This window comes from Clytia hemisphaerica, unplaced genomic scaffold (assembly GCF_902728285.1).
Source record: "Clytia hemisphaerica strain Z4C2 unplaced genomic scaffold, Clytia hemisphaerica genome assembly, whole genome shotgun sequence".
Lineage (NCBI taxonomy): Eukaryota > Metazoa > Cnidaria > Hydrozoa > Leptothecata > Clytiidae > Clytia > Clytia hemisphaerica.
This window is the reverse complement of record NW_027103614.1, coordinates 349,370-355,598: the sequence shown is the minus strand read 5'-3', so window position 1 is coordinate 355,598 and position 6,229 is coordinate 349,370. Positions and strand designations below refer to the sequence as shown.

The 6,229-nt window shown below is 38.7% G+C and overlaps 1 protein-coding gene across 1 annotated transcript in view; it reads right to left on the bottom strand.

Moving 5' to 3' along the window:
* LOC136802227 (nucleosome assembly protein 1-like 1) overlaps window positions 1-4,143 on the bottom strand; it is a 24,442-nt gene extending 20,299 nt beyond the window's left edge. The window contains exon 1 of the mRNA XM_067058945.1: window positions 3,971-4,143. The gene's annotated coding sequence lies outside the window, so the exon portion shown is untranslated. The remainder of the gene's footprint in view (window positions 1-3,970) is intronic.
* Window positions 4,144-6,229: the final 2,086 nt, after the last annotated feature.

Genomic DNA, 6,229 nt, shown 5'->3' with positions numbered 1-6,229 from the left:
ATTAACTTAAATACTTAATCATAATCTATGATTGATACTTTTTGATAAATCAAGATGTTGATGTTTCTTTTGCACCAGATACAGGAGATCAGTTTCGGCCTATCCTTTTTACTGGGGGGGGGGGCTAGAAATTTTGAAAATTTTTTCTAAAAGGGGCAGAAGGGGGGGGGGGGGACAAAAATTTGATTTTCTTGGGGGCCTGAAACTACAGGGGCACCTGTTTTTCCCAGAGGGGGGGGCTGAGAGATTTTGGACTAATTTGGTCTCATAAGACTGTTGTGTACCTCAACTTCAACAATTTGTTAGAAAGAAAAATAGTATGTTTTATCCTGAAATATTGCTAAATTTCTATGCTTCAGCAAAATCATGCCCAATTCCTTGAATTTCAATGTGTCAGATGGTTCAAAGTAGGGGTTCCCACAAATCTCTAAAAATAGGGGGGGGGTTATTTCATACTAACTGTCAAAGGGTGGTGATGTGATCTCTTCTAAAAATCACATAGTATAAAACTAACCGATTGACTGACTCCCTGCCAGATAAGTTATTCAAAACTTTGCTGACCAAATGTTGACTATAAATATTGTGTAGGATATAGTTTCTTTGGGGGGGTGGGTAAATTTGCTCTATCTGTATGTATATATAATTTTTACCCTGTTTGAGGGTAATTTTGAAGAATGTCTGATGCTTGTCCCGGGGGTCCAAAGTCACAATGTCTGGGGTAAATTTTCAAAAAATGCTATATCCTTCACCCCCTATATTCAAAGCAGGGAGAATCCTTGTCCACTAAGAAAGGGTCAATTTCAAACTTTACCGGAAAATATTCAGTTCGATTAAGTTCAATCAGTGTTTTTGTAGCTCAAATAGCATACTTTCCTACGGGGTTGATACCCCACCTTTGAAAACAGCCCCCACCCTTTGCCACCAACCCCGCCCTAAATCTAGAAACTCTCTGAACCCTGCCCTTTCAGAGCAACCACGCCCTTAACCACCAAAATATCCATACCCCACCCTTCAAAAGAACAAAAAAAATCCCACATGTTTCCAAACTCTTAGAACTTGAAGCAGAGTAAGTCCAGTTTTTATCTTTATACTAAAATAACAAAAATGTTTGAATTTTTCATTATCTTGACGAATTATTTCAAGAGATAGACGTTTGAAAAGATGATTAAATGATGATTAAAAACCATTAAAAAACAAAACAAAACACAATATAAAAATTGAAGGAAAAGTCTTCAACCCCACCCTCGAAAAAAGCCCCCAACCCTTTGCCACCAACCCCACCCTTAATCTAGAAACTCTCTGAACCCCACCCTTTTCAACTTTTTTGGAAAACCGTTTAACCCACCATCTAGCTAGGGTGGGGTGGAAGGTATGAATGGTTCCAGTATTTGCTAGCTCTAGCCTAAACGATCCCCAACAATCATTGGATTTGATTAGCAGAAAAGAGACAATTTGTGAACGAAAACTGTAAATCAAACACTTGAACATCAATCGAAGTAATGGAACTTTACTGGAATTTCTCGGTTTGTGATGACTGTTCGATTTGGTTCAGTAATCGAACACCTATATATACACCTTAATACACCTTTCCCGTAAATTGATGCTCTCCATGGTTTGGTCTCTGGAGGTAAACAATCCTGTTTTTGCCTGGGTTTCCTTAGAGAGTTTGTTTTTTAAGCTTTTCTTAAGTTCTGTAGATAAAAATCCCCTCAAATTTTAGTATGTTCAATCTATTTATGATATTATACCACCCTGAAATTTTTGTGCTAAAAGAAGATCGCTATCAAAAGTTAGAAGCTGAAAACCCACTTTCCCCTAACCCCTTGCAGGCAAGAACGTGTTAGTTTACCTCCCAAACAATTTCATGCACAACGGTGGAGCGCACATTTTCCCAGGCTGTTTCTGAGAATTTCGCAATATGGGAAAGGTGTAATGACAGAACCCTCCCGGTGCTCTGGAAACGTCCGGAGCAAAAAGTGCTGTTTTTTTCGTGCTCTGGAGCGCTGGAAGATTGCGGAGTTCCGGAGCACGATTTTTGGTGATTGGCGGTCTGCACCTGAACTACGGAATGTTCCAGTGCGCTTCCACTAACTGCGCACACGCATACTTAAAAAAAATCAGCCGACTCATGGAAGTTTCAATATTTTGACCAGTGATGCTTTCTAATCTAGCCAATGTGACAAATTCAATTTCATTGGCTGAGCCATCTTCCTCAAAGTATTTTATTTGACCAAAGTGTCCATAACCTGGGGACAAATATTTTTTACAACCATGTTTAAACGGTTTTTTAGAAACTGATAAAAATCACAATTGCTTCGGAATCATTGGAATAGCTCCAGAACTTTCGGGAGAGAAAAATAGTGTTCTTTAGGTGCTCCGGAAAACTCCAGAAGTTTCCGGAGCGTCAGGAGGGTCCTGTCTGTATTGACATCGTCTGACTTTTTCCCTAATCGGAAAAATTTTTTGACAATTAATTTTCGGTGGTCAAAGCAGTTTTTTTCTGTGAGACGGAAAATTTTTTGATAGAGATAATTCGGTATACAGTGACACCTGCAGGCCCCACCATGGTTGGGGCAGAGGGTCAGAAAATTTTCAAATTTTTTAACCCCTAGATTGGCTAAAAAGGCACTAAAATTTATTAATTGAAACAACTCAGAATGTTCTTAAAATGCCTATTATACAGCGAAAATATATATCCAGACGATGTCAATCGAACGAAAATTCCAATCGAATCAATCGAACGCAATCGAACGCAATCGAATGATTGCGATTCGATTGCCGAATGCAATCGAATATCAATCGAACGTAAAATTCTGGGTAAAATTCGATTGATTCGATTGATATTCGATTACGTTCGATTGATATTCGATTACGTTCGATTGATGTTCGATTACGTTCGATTGATGTTCGATTACGTTCGACTGCATTCGACGGGTGGTCGATTAAATTAGATTCCAATTTACCTCAATTCCTTTCAATTTCGAGCGCCTCTTATTAGGGAGGTTAAGTATCGCGATACGATAGATAAATCAACGCAACGAACGGGCTTTGACACACAACTCGCAGTAAACATGTGGGCCTGCATGATCTGCATTTTCTAGAATCCAGGCTAAAATGATTCATATCATCTCGTTTAACTATTCAAATGTTGAACGAGAATCAATGTTAATCAACAGAATCAATTAGTCGAACCAGTCGAATGCACAACGCATAAGCCAACCGAACGTAGTTGAATCAATCGTATCAATCGAATACATTAGTCAATCGAACGCAATCGAATCAATCGAATCCAGGCACTAATCGAACGCAATCGAATCAATCGAGAAAATCGCGGTAATATTTGATTGGCATTCGATTGCGTTCGGCAATCAAATTTCAATCGATTCGTTCAATTGATTCGGCGTTCGATTCGTTCGATTGACATCGTCTGGATATATCTATCTAAAATAGGTTGAAAAATAAAAATATATGAACGTCATCATACTATGTATATACAAGGTATATAACATGCTTGAAATCCAATTTTTAAAACTTTGATGGAATTATTCTAGAGAACAAAATCACTATTTCTCGCTAAATAACCATTTCTGACTGAGATGGAAAAATTTGCCAAAAATTTCTGTGAGACGGAAATCTGTATGAGACGGAAGAACTTTGATCACTGAATTTTCCCAAAGCAGAAAACTATTTCAGAAAAAGGGATGTTCGGAAATGCAAGAGTAGACTCTTGCACTGCGCAGCTGACAGCTAAGTTAAGACCATTTATTAATTGACAAATTTATCACACACTGAAAAGACAATTTCACAAAACAAGACACCACTGCTGGATACTAAGTTAATTGTGGCTTCAACAAGTATACATCAAGAAAAGTAACCAACCAACAATGCCTTAGTATATACCAGTTGAAGTTGTGAATTGTTGAGGAAAAGAAACGTGATAAAAATAAATTCTTTAAATGTAAAAGTTTACCTCTCCCTTTTGATAAATCCAACGTGCTCACGTTTATTTCGAAAGAATAAAAAAATGTGCGTGATTATTATATAAACCGTGCGTAGGAGTTTCCCGCCTTCTTGCTACACTCCTTCATTGAGCTTCCAAATAAGGATAAAAAGCTACGGTATCGATATCGTTGATGTAATCTTTCACCCGAAAACGAAAGCGAAAGTCCGTTCTGAAGTAGAGCTTAGTACTGCTCACTGCACCCACTGCTGCACCTGGCAGTCTAAAAATATGGCGCCTTCCCAACAACAAGCAAAACGCTCAGCTCAAACAATAATTGGTGCTTTGGTAGCCGACGCTGCAGGTATAAAAACTATTTCTTTTGCAAAACTATAACTCGAATAGTAATGTTTTTTTAAAGCTTCCGAAATGAAAAAACCACAGACAGTAGTGCCTACATGGGCCATTCCAGAATTTGTCTGTATAGCTAAACCAGCCAGGCCAGGGGGCGAACGACACAGGATTTCCGAGGACAAAAGGGGGTTGGCTTGGGGCAGCAGTTTAGGCATTAGTGGACATATTCTTTACTTACTTACACCATGTGCATCCGTATAGGCCAGTATGGATTTCATGTAACTTACACCCAAAGATCTTCGGTGTCTGTTGTATTTTCACTTCCTGTAAAATCGAAAGAGAAATCGTGTATTTTTAATACGCAGTTCATTAAACTCAAATCAAATGACTGTGGAGGTTCGGTGAAATGGTGGTGGAATGTCCCATGTTGCGTAAGATAGTCCCAAGTTGGAGCCAGTTGACGGTACATTGACAAATAATCCCTGAGAGAAGTTTTTATAGAAATCTGCCACAAAAACGAAAGTGGTCTCTTCAACTGATTACTTCCCAGCGTACCTTCGCAGCTGTTTATCAAATTTCCACCAATGAGGTTGCCACATTTCAAGCGACCCTTCTTTTTGGCACCCGTGGCCTTTCAGTGCCTTGCCACGACAGGCGGCTGTAAAAGGAAAACATAAAAGACAAACCTCCAAAATGTGATCGGCTATTGCTCATTCCGACATTTTAAATTTTCCGGGGGTTTTGCTGTTTGGGATTGTTCAGGGTTGCTAGTAACGGCTTGTCACTGTGCCGGGTGCATACTCGGCGCCTTGGGCCCCGCAGGGTTGCTAGTAACGGCTTGAATTTCAGTCAGGTTTAAAAAAGGGGTACTTTTACCCATATTATAATAACATTACCCCCGTATTTTGCCAGTTTGGTATAAAATGTTATGAATTGCGTGGTTTTGCTGTGCGGCGATGGCTCAAGGGATAGAGCGCTGGCTTCCGGATCCGAAGGTCTTTCTTTGGTGGTGGTTCGAATCCCACTCGGTGCGAAAATTAGACTGGTCGAAATTGATGGTCAAATGATTGACAGGTATGAAAACTCAGTCAGAAATGAGAAACTCAGAAACTCAAACAGTCAGAAAAGAGAAAGACGGGATCAGAGATAAGGATCACATTTCAGAGGTTTGTATCTTACGTTTTCCGCTGTAAAATCCCACCCTTCATATATTTGTTTCAATCCGTGATCCGTGGCTTAGGTTTTTTCTCATCTTCAATTTACTGAAGAAAGCGGGAATTTGATACAAGAGTTAGATTGTCAACAAAGTGCCACAAAAAAATCATTGAAAAAAAGAAGAACTTAAAATCTTAAATATTTTCATTTTGAAGAATAGGTGCAAAAAAGTGAAACATAGAAAAGTTTCATTTTTCATTGCGTTAATCGAAATGGGGGATTTGGAAAATTTTCTATGTTTGTTTTTTTGCACAATTCCCTGTAACTATAGGCAAGCACCCGGTTGCTAAGATGTTAGCGTTAATAAGAAAGAAAGTGACTATAAAACCATGTGTATCTGGTCTGAACGTAAAGTTATATTATAATGATCATAGCTAGGTCCGCCCTGTTTACAAAAGCGTGTGATCGTAAAATGCCGGTAGCCGACAAATATAAACAAACTAAATAAAGATGGCCGCAATATATCTTCTTCTTCTCTCTCCTTATTTAGAAAGCGAAAATAAAAATCGTAAGGTAATAGTTCCGACCAATGTTAATCAATGGCCCAACAAAATATAGTATATATCAAACAAAGGGAACAATGTGACAAGTCACAACGTTTGTACATGACAAGTCCAATGCTTGTAACTTCAAATAGAAGACGAATGAATAAGTAATCAAACACACGAGTCCAATGCAATATAACGTGTGAAGAGGTTTAAAACCATACAACATAAGAAA